Source organism: Vipera berus (genome assembly GCF_964194415.1).
Source record: "Vipera berus genome assembly, chromosome: 7".
Taxonomy (NCBI): Eukaryota; Metazoa; Chordata; class Lepidosauria; order Squamata; family Viperidae; genus Vipera; species Vipera berus.
The window spans coordinates 4150897-4165824 of NC_138209.1; the positions used below are offsets into that span (position 1 = coordinate 4150897).

Below are 14928 nucleotides of genomic sequence, written 5' to 3' on the forward strand. Positions count from 1 at the left end.
GTCTTGCCTTTTGGTGCTCTGGTGAACAACCTGGCCCCCTCTGCCTTGTGGTAGCCCCTCAAATACTGCAACGCTGCTATCATGTCTCCCCTATTTCTTCTTTTCTTCAGACTAGCCAGACCCCAAGTCCTGCAGCCGTTCTTCATATGTTTTAGTCTCCAGGCCTTGGATGATCTTAGTTGCTTTTCTCTGGATTTTTTCCCATACTCTCAACATCTTTTTTTTGTAGTACCGTGACCAAAATTGGCTGCCAGTATTCCAGGTGTGGCCTCACTAGGGTTCTACAAAGCGCTACTAATACTTTGCGTGATCTTGATTCGATGCCTCTTGTTTATACAACCCGGGATTGCGTGAGCTTTTTTGGCGGCTGCTTTTTTGTCGAGGACTAGCTGTGGCTGGCAAGGCAGGACATGACTTTTATCCAGGGAATTCTCTGGACTTTGAATCCTATCAGGGTCACTTGATTTACATCTGACCCGCTTTTAGGATACCTTGGCAACACCCAGAATTCGTTTGCATTTTCTGGAACAAATTGTAATTTCAACGTCTCCTCCAGCAATGGAGTTTCTGGCTTTTTTTGGCCTGGGCTGCCTTGCCAAGAATGAGACACTTCAGCTTTAGAAAAAGCGTGTGTGTGCAGGGGGTGGGGGTGGGGGGGAAATCAGATTTAAACAGAGATAGATATCCTGATTATGGATCTGCAACATTCCGGCTCCGTTCTTTACGACGTACTTAACTGTGTTGGGAAGAGAGGTGAATGTATCATGCAAACACTTTAACCCAGTGCTTTTTTTGTAAAAGAAAAAGGTGCCGGAACTCACACCTGTCATACAACCTGCCTTGCCTACCCTACAAGGTTCCATCCAAAAAACGGTGCCGGAACTCCGTTCTGAGCGTTCTATGACAAAAAAAAGCCCTGCTTTAACCTAGTTAAACTAAGACAACTAAGATGATTTAAAGTCGCAGAGTCGTTAAGGGAACCTAGCTTCCCCCTTGGCTTTTTTTGTCAAAAAAGTCACAAAAAGGGGATCGCCGCAACCGTCATCGATATGAGTCAGGTGCCAAGCATCCCAATTTTTGATCGTGTCACCATGGAGGTGCTGAAACGGTCGTAGGGGTGAAAATCTGGTCACCAGCCCCTTTTTTCCAGCGTCGTCGTAACTTTGAACGGTCAGTAAACGAACTGTTGTAAATTGAGGACTACTTGCCTTGGTGGAGCAGTGGGCTAATGCCTCCTTAAGTAACACCAGCTGCCTGCAATTAGTGCAGGTTCGCATCCCACCAGGCTCAAGGTTGACTCAGCCTTCCATCCTTCCGAGGTAGGTAAAATGAGGACCCAGATTGTTGGGGGCAATAAGCTGACTTTGTAATAATGCCGCTTGGGGTGTGTGTGAAAGCCCTAATAAGCAGGCATATACATAGAATGAAGGCTACTGCTAAGCTTGTAAGCCGCCCTGAGTCTTCGGAGAAGGGCAGGATATAAATGCAATTAAAATAAATAAATAAATAAAATAAATTTGCCAAATGCATTGGACATCGGGAAGCCTTCCAATCTCAAACTTTCTTCCCAGAACTAGAAAGCAAATAAAGACTTGGCAAAGCTTTCTCTTTCTGATGTTCTTCCCAGGGATGCTACCTCCTTTCCCATCCTCCCCGCTGCTGCAGCGACGGGCGTTGTTGTCCAACACACCCAGAAAAGCGGTGCTTCGGAAAAAAAAGCCAGCTCAAAGAACCCGTGTCTTGATTTTTCGTGTTCGCAAAGCAGGCGAAAGGACCTCCTTTACGATGCTTGGTGGGTCACCCGAGGTCACACAGACATGCACGCACAAAAAAAACGCGTCTTCCTCTTTTTTTTTTTTCCACACATCCCAAAGAGGCTGAACAGGCCAACATTTTTTGCTTCCTTGCTGGAGTTTCAACAGCTGGCAGGAAAAACTGGCCAAAGTCACAACAGCTGACTTAAACAAAAACAAACAAAACAGATTCCCCCCCCCCCCCCGCCAAGCACGTCGAAGGAGTCCAAAGAAATTGCAAAGCCGGCATGTTTTACTTCCTCTTGGTTAATATGCCACATTTCCAATTCACGGCAGGTTATTGAGAGGACCCTCGTGCTTTCCTGCATAATTGCCCCCCTCCCGCCCCCCCGTATATGGTTAGATCAGACATGTCAAACACAAGGCCCGGGGGGGGGGGAGCGGATCCGGCCCACGAAGTGGTTTCATGCGGCCTGCGAATTCATCCTGAAAACAGTGAGCTGTGCAGAATTCAGCCGCACGAGTTGTGATGGGGGTTTCCCGATACTCCCATGTAACACCTCTTCTCCGTGAGCTGCATTGGCTTCCAGTTGCCCTTCGGGTGAGATTCAAGGTGCTGGTTATCACCTATAAAGCCCTAAATGGCTTGGGTCCGGATTATCTAAGGGAACACCTGCTGCCGGCATCAACTTCCCATCGTCCTGTGCGCTTCCACAGGGAGGGCCTTCTCAGGGTACCGCTGGTTAAGGAATGCCGGCGGGTTATTCCCAGGGGAAGGGCGTTCTCTGTGGGCGCGCCTGCCCTATGGAACCAGCTCCCCACGGAACTTAGGACTGCCCCCGACCTTCGCTCATTTCGCCGGGACCTGAAAACTTTGCTCTTCGAGCTGTTTGGCCCAGACTGAGGGGTTTTTAATTTAACTGGGTTTTAGATTTACTCTTGGGGCTTGAATTTAATGTAATTGTTTTCATTGATTTTAATTTTTTGTATTTCATGGTTTTAACTGCTCTGTAAACCGCCCTGAGTCCTACGGGAATAGGGCGGTATACAAATTCAAATAAATGAATGAATGAATGAATGAATGAATGAATGAATGAATGTCATAGAAGGGCCCAGTTTGAAGACCCCTGCTCTACTTAGTTCTTAGGCGTCATGCAGCTTCCATCATTCCTCTTGACTTTTTCTGACCATACCTTGCAATCAATCTTGACAGGTCGTCCTAATCATTAGACGCACAGCTGGAATAATTGACTGGAGTCAAGCAGAGCTAAAAGCCCTGGATAGGAAGACCAGAAAAGTAATGACAATGAATCATGCCCTTCAGAATAACAGAATAATAGAATAACAAGAGTTGGAAGGGACCTTGGAGGTCTTCTAGTCCAACCCTCCCGCTCAAGCAGGAAACCCTATACCATTTCAGACAAATGGCTGTCCAAACTCTTCTTAAAAATCTCCAGTGATGGAGCACCCACAACTTCTGGGGGCAAGTCGTTCCACTGATTAATTGTTTTAACCATCCTCCTTAGCTCCAGGTTGCTTCTCTCCTTGATTAGTATCCATCCGTTGCTTCTTGTCCTGCCTTCAGGTGCTTTGGAGAAGAGGTGGACCCCCCTCCTCTTCTTTGTGGTAGCCCCCCAAATACTGGAAGACTGCTATCATGTCACCCATGGTCCTTTTTTCTCTTTTTTTTAATAAGGACTTTCTTAGTTTTTCTCTTACATACATACTGTATGTTAGTTTTTCAACCAGCGTGCCGTCTGGATTCAAAAGCGCTAAGACATAGTCAATTCCTAATCCGTAATTCTTTCCTCTAGCCATTTGTAGAATGGCTCCCAGGTTTGGTAGTATTCTGTTTCTTCTTTATCTTTCAATCTCTGGTCCTTTTTTTCCATTAAACTAGACATACCCAAGTCCTGCAGCCGTTCTTTGTATGTTTTGGCCTCCAGCCCACTGATTATCTTTGTTGCTCTTCTCTGCACTCTTTCTAGAGTCTCAACATCTTTTTTTTATATCCAAGGAAAATGGGTGTGTGTGTATTGGGGGGGGTGGTGGAATGTTGCAAGTTTGAAGAAGAAAAATGGGCATCAGAAGAAAATCTGAAGATCAGTGCACTGAAGTTAGTATACCGAGGTGCTGCAAAAAGCCGGAAACATGCCAAGTCCCAAAATGTGGTCATGTGATCACATGGGGAGGGCGGAGGTCATAATTTCGGAACCGAGTTGTAAGTTGCTTTGAGGGGGTCATGTGACCCCGGGTCACCGCAATGGTCATAAATACGAACTATTCTTCCCATCGTAGAGAACCCAGCATCATAAGGATAGAATAGAATAGAATAGAATAGAATAGAATAGAATAGAATAGAATAGAATAGAATAGAATAGAATAGAATAGAATAGAATAGAATAGGAGTTGGAAGGGACTTTGGAGGTCTTCTAGTCCAACCCCCTGCTCAGGCAGGAAACCCTATACCATTTCAGACAACTGGTTGTCCAAGCCTTGGTGGAGCAGTGGGCTAATGCCTCCTTAAGTAACACCAACTGCCTGCAATTAGTGCAGGTTCGAGTCCCACCAGGCTCAAGGTTGACTCAGCCTTCCATCCTTCCGAGGTAGGTAAAATGAGGACCCTGATTGTTGGGGGCAATTAAGCTGACTTTGTAATAATGCCGCTTGTGTGTGTGTGTCAAAGCACTAATAAGCAGGCATATACATAGAATGAAGGCTACTGCTAAGCTTGTAAGCCACCCTGAGTCTTCGGAGAAGGGCAGGATATAAAAATGGAATTAAAATAAAATAAATAAAAATAAAATTTCTTCTTAAAAACTTCCAGTGTTGGAGCATTCACAACTTCTGGAGGCAGGTTGTTCCACTGGTTAATTGTTCTGTCAGGAAATTTCTCCTTAGTTCTAGGTTGCTTCTCTCCTTCATTGTTTTCCATCCGTTGCTTCTTGTCCTGCCTTCAGGTGCTTTGGAGAATAGCTTGACTCCCTCTTCTTTGGGGCAGCCCCTGAGATACTGGAAGACTGCTATCCTGTCCCCCCTCGTCCTTCTCTTCATTAAACTGGACATACCCAATTCCAGCCACCATTCCTTAGAAGTTTTAGCCTCCAGTCGCCTGATCATGTTTGTTGCTCTTCTCTGCACTCTTTCCAGAGTCTCAACATCTTTTTTACATCATGGTGACCAAAACTGGATGCCGTATTCCAAGCGTGGCCTTACCAAGGCCTTGTAAAGCGGTATTAACACTTCACCTGATCTTGACTCTGTCCCTCTGTCAAGGCAGCCTAGCACCGTGTTGGCTGTTCTTCAGATAAGCTGTTGGTGAGGAAAATAGGAGAAAGAACAAATCAATGTAACATGTTCCCTCATTTGAGAGCAAGGTCAGAACAAGTAGCTTATCAATCCTATTGATAAGTTTCTTCATTTGAGGCTAGAGGTCGGTGATTAAAAAAAAAAGCACATTCGGGGAAAAAAAATCAGCTGACAGAAAATCTAGACTCTGAAGATACGATTTAGTGACCTCTGGATTATTCCACACGAAACGAGGAGAAACATTTCCTGGTCCGACGGCTAAGCTGGTCCAATGTCCACATCAAGCTTCTACCTTAAGCCGACTTCTGATTATACCGGTGGTCCTCGACTCACGGCCACAATTGAGCCCCAAACGGATGTTGCTAAGTGAGACAGCTGTTAAGCCAACTTTGCCCCTTTTTATGACCTTGCTTGCCACAGCTGTTAAGTGAATCACTGCAGGGTTTAGGTTAATGACCTGGTTGTGAAGTGGCTCCCCACTTGACTTTGGGGTAGATGTTATTTATCTTTACGTGACTGTTGGTGGCTGATTGGTCTGACCGTCGGCCTTCCAGGAATTCTCTAGCCTTTTGGGATTTGGCTCATTGTTTCCCGGTTGAAGGAATCACCGGGAACACCCACTCCTTCTATCACTGATGATGTTACCTAGTTGGGTAATGAGACGTCTGCAAGAAAACAGCCATGCTCAGAGAGCACTAGGGATCCTGCAGTCCTCCTCGTCCTCCTCTCCACAAACCCCACTCCTTTCTAGCATGGATGATGTTCCCTAGTTGCTTAATGAAAGAACACAGCCAAGCTCAGAGGACCACAGATAAGAGGTCACTCAACCAGACACCAAAAGCCCCTAACAAACCCAAGGTCCCCTCTTCCTTTGAACCCCCAGATTGAAGAATTAGATCAGGGCTTTTTCAACCGGTGGTACCGGTGCCACCTGTGGTACATTGGCACCTGGCAGCTGGCACGCGACCATCCTAGAAACGTGGTAGCGAGGGAGGGGAATGAGCTGAACCGGTGGCAGCACCGCACAAGCCTGAGCGAGAGACGGCTGGAGCTGCAGGGCTGTCAGGGCTCAGCGGAAGTGCCAGAATTAGCGCTTCTTCAGGGCTGTCAGGGATCAGCGGAGGCGCCAGGACCAGTGCCAGCTGGAGCTCAGCGCTAATCCTGGAACTTCTGCTGAGCCCAGAAGAAGCGCCGATCAGCTGGAATGTTGCAGCATCTCCATGGAGTTGTGATTTAGATTCAGATGCTTGGCAACGGATTCATATTTATGACGGTCACAGCGTCCCAGGGTCATGTGAAGTAACCAAAACCTGCTGCCACCACCCAGCAGAGGGGGAAAAAAATAAAAACCAAACATTTTTTTTTAATTTTAATTCCATTTATATCCCGCCCTTCTCCTAAGACTCAGGGCAGCTTACAAGCTTAGCAGTAGCCTTCATTCTATGTATATGCCTGCTTATTAGGGCTTTCACACCCCCCCCAAGCGGTATTATTACAAAGTCAGCTTATTGCCCCCAACAATCTGGGTCCTCATTTTACCTACCTGGGAAGGATGGAAGGCTGAGTCAACCTTGAGCCTGGTGGGATGCGAACCTGCAATAATTGCAGGCAGCTCCCAATCCTCAACACTCCCACTCCCAATCCTCAACAGAAATGCTCACAACCATGAAAACCTCGGACAGGAGGAAGAGCGCCACCGGGCGGGCAGCCAGGCGTCTTGCTCGGCTGTGGCTTGGGGGGCCCTTTTTTCAGTGCCACTGTAACTTCGAACAGTCAGCAAGCGAACTGTTGTAAGTCGAGGACTACCTGTACTTCATCACTTTTTTCCTTCTATTTTTTTTGGGGGGGGGGTGTCATCAAGTTTTTGACCCCTTGCTAGGCGACTGGTGGTACTCGGATGTTGCCATATCTTAAAAGTGGTACAATGGGTGAAAAGGTTGAAACGTCCTGAATTAGAGCATCTGATCTCCAGTCTCTTCCCATCTTCCCTTTGCAAGGAACAGCCCAGTAGGACCAGTCGGGCGAAGAACAGAAAGCTACACACACACACGCACACGCACACGCACGCACGCAGGCACACATACACACAAGCCTGCACGCACGCCCTAAAGAATTGTGTCTCGTCTCTGACCCTCCAGCTGTTCTCCTCCTGTCTGGACAACGTCACCCAGCTCGTTGCTGTAATTTCGGCTGCTTCCTCTCCTGTTCTGCTGAGCTTGACAACCTGGTTCCAGCCTAGGAGTGGCTGCCTGCCTTGAAAAGGGCACCTTAATTAATGTCCTCATTAGCAAATTGATAGCTGCACGCCAGACCTTTGCCCTGCCTTCCTGGAAAATGGATGCGTGTGCCCAGGTGACCTTTGGCTTCCTCGCTGTTCTCGATGAAAAGGGACCGAAGGTGCAAGAAAATGGAGGACTAGGGGGTGACGTAGCCGGTCTTCCAATATTTGGGGGGCTGCCACAAAGAAGAGGGCGGCAGGGCGGTGTGTCAAGTAATTTCCCCAAACATCCGAAGGCGAGACGAGAAACAACAGATGGAAAGTGATCGAGGAGAGAAGCAACCTGGAATTCAGGAGAAACTTCCCTAACAGCGAGGACAATTAACCAGTGGAACAGCTTGCCACCAGAAGTTGTGGGTGCTTCCTCATTGGATGGTTTTCAAGAAGAGACTGGATCAAGGGTAGGCAACCTTGGTTCTTTTATGAGTGGTGGACTTCAACTCCCAGAATTCCTGAGCCAGCCACGCTGAGGGGAAAGGGAGGTTTCCAAACTGAGCCATGCTGGTTCAGGAATTCTGGGAGTTGAAGTCTATTGCCCTAATTCAGGGGTAGGCAACCTTGGCTCTTTTAAGACTTGTGGACTTCAACTTCCTGAATTCCTGAGCCAGCATGGCTCAGCTTGGAAACCTCTCCCTTTCCCCTCAGCGTGGCTGGCTCAGGAATTCTGGGAGTTGAAGTCCACGAGTCATAAAAGAGCCAAGGTTTGCCTACTCCTGGCCTAGGCCGCTTTATGACTTGTGGACTTCAACTCCCAGAATTCCTGAGCCAGCCATGCTGAGGGAAAAGGGAGAGGTTTCCAAGCTGAGCCATGCTGGCTCAGGAATTCTGGGAGTTGAAGTCCACGAGTCATAAAAGAGCCAAGGTTGCCTACTCCTAGCCTAGGCCTAGGCCGCTTTGTGAGTTGTGGACTTCAACTCCCAGAATTCCTGAGCCAGCCACGCTGAGGAGAAAGGGAGAGGTTTCCAAGCTGAGCCATGCTGACTGAGGAATTCTGGGAGTTGAAGTCCACGAGTCATAAAAGAGCCAAGGTTTGCCTACCCCTGGACTGGGCAGTCACTTGTCTGGAATGATATAACATCTCCTGCTTGAGCAGGGGGCTGGACTAGAAGACCTCCAAGGTCCCTTCCAGCTCTGATCTGATTCGCAGGGGACTTTCTAGAAATGAGGACTAATATCATCAAATTTGTAATCATAGGCGGTCCTCCTCGCCTTATGGCCACAACTCAGCCCACCATTTCTGTTGCTAAGCGAGACATTTGTTTAACTGAGTCTTGCTCCTTTTTACGACCTTTCTCGCCACAGTTCTTTAAATTGAGCCACTGCAGTTGTTAAGTTAGTGACCCAGTCGTTAAGTGAATCTGGCTTCCCCCATTGACTTTGCGGGTGGGAAGGTCGCAAAAGGGAGTCCCACGACCTACAACTCCCCCCTCCCGGGAAACTGCCACGGTCATAAATGTGTCAGTTGCCAAGTGTCTAAATTGTGATCACGTGACCGCGGGGAAGCTGCAAGGGTCGTTAAGTGTGGGGAAAAAAACGGTCCCTTTTTTCAGCGCTGTAGTACCTTTGGACGGTCACTAAATGATCTGTTGTTAAGTCGAGGACTATCCGGAACGTGGATCCTCCAAGAGGAATCGTGAGGTGCTTGAAATGTGTGTGTGTGTGTGCGTGTGGCTGAGCCACCGAATCCCTGGAATCGTGATCTCCATGGAAAAGTTCCCTCCAAGGGTGATGGATGCAAGGATGGTCTCTCCAGCCTTTGGGATGCGTCTTTCCTTCGCTCTGGGTCAGGATCCGCCTCGGCCACACCTGGTTGCTCCTGCCCCTGGGTGTGTTCAAACACCTGCAATTTAATCCTGGAACCCGGGCTCTTTTCTCTTTTCCTGCCGCACCTTTGCACCTGGATCCATCCCGGGAGGCCGTCCTCGGAAAAGGGCCTTGCATTTTCGCTGGCGCAGCTGCGGAAGAGCCGTTGCGGATCCAAAGAACGCCGCTGCTCGAGGAGGTAAAAGTTGAGTCTTCTCCTGGGAGCGGCACGAGCTTCCACACGCTCAGGAGTAGCTACGGCTGCGATTCCCAGCTGGGCTTGGGGTGGGATGGGGTGGGGTCCGAGCCCCGGATTGGGAGTGGTGTTGTGTAGCCTAGGGGTTTCAGCTGGAGGAAGTGTGAGCCGTGCATTTATCACCCAGCGAAGGGAAAAGAGCTGGGCAGTTGTGTTCTCGGATGTTGGTACCCTAGGCCAGGAGTAGGAAATTAGGGGGCCCCCCCTTTCCCACCTGTGGACTTCAACTCCCAGAATTCCTGAGCCAGCATTCCCCAAGTCCTTGGTTAGCCTCAGATGGTTCTCGTCTCTTTTACGGCGCGCTAGCATTGATGATGCTACCTAGTTGGGTCATGAAACGTCTGGAAGGAAACCAAGCTCAGAGAGCAACAAGGACCCAATGGTGGTCCTCCTCCTCCTCCTCCTCCTCCTCCTCCTTCCAGCAAATTCCCTCCCTTCTTGCACTGACGATGTTACCTAGTTGGGTCATGAAACGTCTGCAAGAAAACGAACAAGCTCAGAGAGCACCAAGGACCCCACAATCCTCCTCTTCCTCCTCCTCCTCCTCCTCCTCCTCTACCTTCTAGCACTGATGATGTTACCTAGTTGGGTCATGAAACGTCTGCAAAAAAACCACCTAGCTCAGAGAGCACCAAGGACCACACAATCCTCCTCTTCCTCCTCCTCCTCCTCCTCCTCCTCTTCCTCCTCTACCTTCTAGCACTGATGATGTTACCTAGTTGGGTCATGAAATGTCTGCAAGAAAACCACCAAGCTCAGAGAGCACCAAGGACCCCACAATCCTCCTCTTCCTCCTCCTCCTCCTCTACCTTCTAGCACTGATGATGCTACCTAGTTGGGTCATGAAACGTCTGGAAGGAAACCGCCAAGCTCAGAGAGCAACAAGGACCCAATGGTGGTGGTCCTCCTCCTCCTCCTCCTCCTCCTCCTCCTTCCAGCAAATTCCCTCCCTTCGTGCACTGACGATGTTACCTAGTTGGGTCATGAAACGTCTGCAAGAAAACGAGCAAGCTCAGAGAGCACCAAAGGACCCCATGTTGAGCCTGTTTAGGAAAGAAAATTAAGCATGAATCCAAGGGATGGTAACATCAGAACCCATCCTGTCCCAGGGCGAGGAATGGCAGGAGCACCTGCCCCCCCCAATTCAGTTTTTAAAGCAAGACAAATAATTTGAAAAGCATCTTTTAAAGAGCCCCGGAAAACAATATTTTGTTGCAGGCCTGTCAGTTAACTTTTGCTTTGATGGCATTTCTCCCACTCCAAAAAAAGGGGTGGGGTGGGGTGGGAATGCTGGGCCTACCCAGAGCTCTGAGGTTCTTTTTCTGAAGAACTCTGTGTGGCTCCGGAGGCCACAGCACAGAAAGAAGCTGGGAGGACTGGGGTTCAACTCTGGTTTGAGGATTCCTGCTTGAGCAGGGGGCTGGACTAGAAGACCTCCAAGGTCCCTTCCACCTCCTATTCTATTCTATTCTATTCTATTCTATTCTATTCTATTCTATTCTATTCTATTCTATTCTATTCTATTAATTATTTTTCCACATTTTATTCTATTCTATTCTAATTATTTTCTACATTCTATTCTAATTATTTTTCTACATTCTATTCTATTCTATTCTATTCTATTCTATTCTAATTATTTTCTACATTCTATTCTAATTATTTTTCTACATTCCATTCCATTCCATTCCATTCCATTCCATTCCATTCCATTCCATTCCATTCCATTCCATTCTATTCTATTCTATTCTATTCTATTCTATTCAATAAATAAATAAATAAACCTTTATTGTCAAAGTACAACATGTGTACATTGAGATTAGCTGAGCCTCCCCGTGCTCTCTCCCCCCAACACAGTGATAACAAACCCTCCATCCCACCACACTATGTGAACCAACATATTCTATTCTATTCTATTCTATTCTATTCTATTCTATTCTATTCTATTCTATTCTATTCTATTCTATTCTATTCTATTCTATTTCTTTCCTATTGTTAATTCTATTCTATTCTATTCTATTCTATTCTATTCTATTCTATTCTATTCTATTCTATTCTATTTCTTTCCTATTGTTAATTCTATTCTATTCTATTCTATTCTATTCTATTCTTTCTTTCCTATTGTTAATTCTATTCTATTCTATTCTATTCTATTCTATTCTATTCTATTCTATTCTATTCTATTCTATTATTTCACTCTTATCATTATTCTATTCTATTCTATTCTATTCTATTCTATTCTATTCTATTCTATTCTATTCTATTCTATTCTATTTCTTTCCTATTGTTAATTCTATTCTATTCTATTCTATTCTATTCTATTCTATTCTATTCTATTCTATTCTATTCTATTCTATTCTTTCTACATTCTATTGTATTCTATTCTTATTCTTATTCTATTCTATTCCCTTTTTTGGATTTTGGAGAACGGCACAGGAGAGGAAGGCAGACTCGCTTCTACCCAGGATTGGAGCACTCTGCCCATGCTCAGCGGAGGTGCCCTTGGGGAGCGATTCTGCTCATGCTTAGAGGAGGTGCCCTTGGGGACTGTTGACCGCTTGCTTCTGAGCAGGATTGTGACACTCTGCCCATGCTCAGAGGCAAGGCCCAAAATTAACAAAGGCAGACTCGCTTCTGCTCAGAATCTGGGCACTCTGCCCATGCCAGAGGCTCTTGGGAAGTGGTGACCACAGCAAAAATAATGAAGGCAGAGTCGCTTTTGCCCAGGATCGGGGCACTCTGCCCATGCTCAGAGGAGAAACCCTTGAGAAGCAGCGACCACAGTAAAGCTAAGAAAGAGAGGTTTGCTTCTGCCCGGGATCAGGCGCTCTGCCCATGCTCAGAGGTGATGCCCAAAACTAACAAAGGAAGACTCGCTTCTGCCCAGGATAAGGCACTCTGCTCATGCTCAGAGACAATGTCATTGGGGAGTTGCAACCACGGCAAAGTTGGCTTGCTTCTGCCCAGGATCAGGCACTCTGCCCACACCCAGAGGTGTTACCCCAAAGTAACAAAGCCAGTTTTGCTTCTGCCCAGGATTGGGGCACTCTGGCCATGCTCTGAGGAAATGCCTTTGGGGACCGACCGACACAGCAAAGCCAACTCCCTTCAGCCCAGGATGGAACACTCTGTCCATGCTCAGAGGACATGCCCGGGGGAGTGGTGGCCACAACAAAGTGGACTTGCTTCGGCTCAGGGTTGGAGCACTCTGCCCGTGCCCAGAGGCGATCCTTCTGCCCAGGGTCGGAGTGCTCTGCCCGTGCCCAGAGGCGATCCTTCTGCCCAGGGTCGGGGAGCTCTGCCCGTGCCCAGAGGCGATCCTTCTGCCCAGGGTGGGAGAACTCTGCCCGTGCCCAGAGGCGATCCTTCTGCCCAGGGTCGGAGCGCTCTGCCCGTGCCCAGAGGCGATCCTTCTGCCCAGGGTCGGGGAGCTCTGCCCGTGCCCAGAGGCGATCCTTCTGCCCAGGGTCGGAGCGCTCTGCCCGTGCCCAGAGGCGATCCTTCTGCCCAGGGTCGGGGAGCTCTGCCCGTGCCCAGAGGCGATCCTTCTGCCCAGGGTCGGAGCGCTCTGCCCGTGCCCAGAGGCGATCCTTCTGCCCAGGGTCGGGGAGCTCTGCCCGTGCCCAGAGGCGATCCTTCTGCCCAGGGTCGGAGCGCTCTGCCCGTGCCCAGAGGCGATCCTTCTGCCCAGGGTCGGGGAACTCTGCCCGTGCCCAGAGGCGATCCTTCTGCCCAGGGTCGGGGAGCTCTGCCCGTGCCCAGAGGCGATCCTTCTGCCCAGGGTCGGAGCGCTCTGCCCGTGCCCAGAGGCGATCCTTCTGCCCAGGGTCGGGGAGCTCTGCCCGTGCCCAGAGGCGATCCTTCTGCCCAGGGTCGGAGCGCTCTGCCCGTGCCCAGAGGCGATCCTTCTGCCCAGGGTCGGGGAGCTCTGCCCGTGCCCAGAGGCGATCCTTCTGCCCAGGGTCGGAGCGCTCTGCCCGTGCCCAGAGGCGATCCTTCTGCCCAGGGTCGGGGAGCTCTGCCCGTGCCCAGAGGCGATCCTTCTGCCCAGGGTCGGGGAGCTCTGCCCGTGCCCAGAGGCGATCCTTCTGCCCAGGGTCGGGGAGCTCTGCCCGTGCCCAGAGGCGATCCTTCTGCCCAGGGTCGGAGCGCTCTGCCCGTGCCCAGAGGCGATCCTTCTGCCCAGGGTCGGGGAGCTCTGCCCGTGCCCAGAGGCGATCCTTCTGCCCAGGGTCGGGGAGCTCTGCCCGTGCCCAGAGGCGATCCTTCTGCCCAGGGTCGGGGAGCTCTGCCCGTGCCCAGAGGCGATCCTTCTGCCCAGGGTCGGGGAGCTCTGCCCGTGCCCAGAGGCGATCCTTCTGCCCAGGGTCGGGGAGCTCTGCCCGTGCCCAGAGGCGATCCTTCTGCCCAGGGTCGGGGAGCTCTGCCCGTGCCCAGAGGCGATCCTTCTGCCCAGGGTCGGAGCGCTCTGCCCGTGCCCAGAGGCGATCCTTCTGCCCAGGGTCGGGGAGCTCTGCCCGTGCCCAGAGGCGATCCTTCTGCCCAGGGTCGGGGAGCTCTGCCCGTGCCCAGAGGCGATCCTTCTGCCCAGGGTCGGGGAGCTCTGCCCGTGCCCAGAGGCGATCCTTCTGCCCAGGGTCGGAGCGCTCTGCCCGTGCCCAGAGGCGATCCTTCTGCCCAGGGTCGGGGAGCTCTGCCCGTGCCCAGAGGCGATCCTTCTGCCCAGGGTCGGAGCGCTCTGCCCGTGCCCAGAGGCGATCCTTCTGCCCAGGGTCGGAGCGCTCTGCCCGTGCCCAGAGGCGATCCTTCTGCCCAGGGTCGGGGAACTCTGCCCGTGCCCAGAGGCGATCGTCGGAACGAAAGCACCGCGCGCGCTGGGTGGCCGAGCCGAGAGACTTTGGCCGGGCAAGGCGAGCGCTCTGCACGTCCTCAGAGAGCCGCCGCCGCCGCCGAGCCCCTTGCAAGTTGCAGGAAGCGGCTGGCAGCGCCCGGAGCCGGCCTTCCTGCTTGCCTGCCGCGAGGCGTGGCCGGAGGGGCGGCCTGCGAGGAGGAGCCGGTGCCGGTGGGCGGCCGAGGAGGAGGAGGAGGAGGAGGAGGAAGGACGGGCCGCCGAGGAGCAGGCCGCCGGTCGTCGCCCGCCCCGCCGCACAGCCGCCGCTGCCCATCGCGGAGTCCGGAGGGCTCCAGCGCCAGCCGCCCGCCCGAGACAGCCCGCCGGCCCCCAGCCCGCTTCCTTCCCGGCCCCCGCAGGAGAGAGGTACCGCGGCGGCCCCCCAGGAGCGAAACAGGGCCGGGGGTCCCCCTCTTCCTGGGTTGGGGAGGGGTCTCGCTTGGCACCCTCTTCCTCCTTCCTCACCGGCCCAGATCGCGGAGGGGGGGGGGTTGCTCAGCCGGAGAAGCAAAGACCCCCAACCCGCTTCCAGCTAATTGGGGAGGGGGTTGGAGAGAGCGACCCCCCTTCTTTTCCCCCTCTTTCTTCTTCCTGGGGAGGGGTCGCCCTCCACCCCTCCTCCTCCTCCTTCCTCACCGGC

General features: G+C 51.1%; 2 protein-coding genes across 4 annotated transcripts in view; both read left to right on the top strand.

Moving 5' to 3' along the window:
- Window positions 1–14928, top strand: part of PANK2 (pantothenate kinase 2) — a 291105-nt gene that overhangs the window by 149026 nt on the left and 127151 nt on the right. The window lies entirely within an intron of this gene.
- Window positions 14517–14928, top strand: part of SMOX (spermine oxidase) — a 52736-nt gene continuing 52324 nt past the window's right edge. The window contains exon 1 of the mRNA XM_081332199.1: window positions 14517–14654. The gene's annotated coding sequence lies outside the window, so the exon portion shown is untranslated. The remainder of the gene's footprint in view (window positions 14655–14928) is intronic.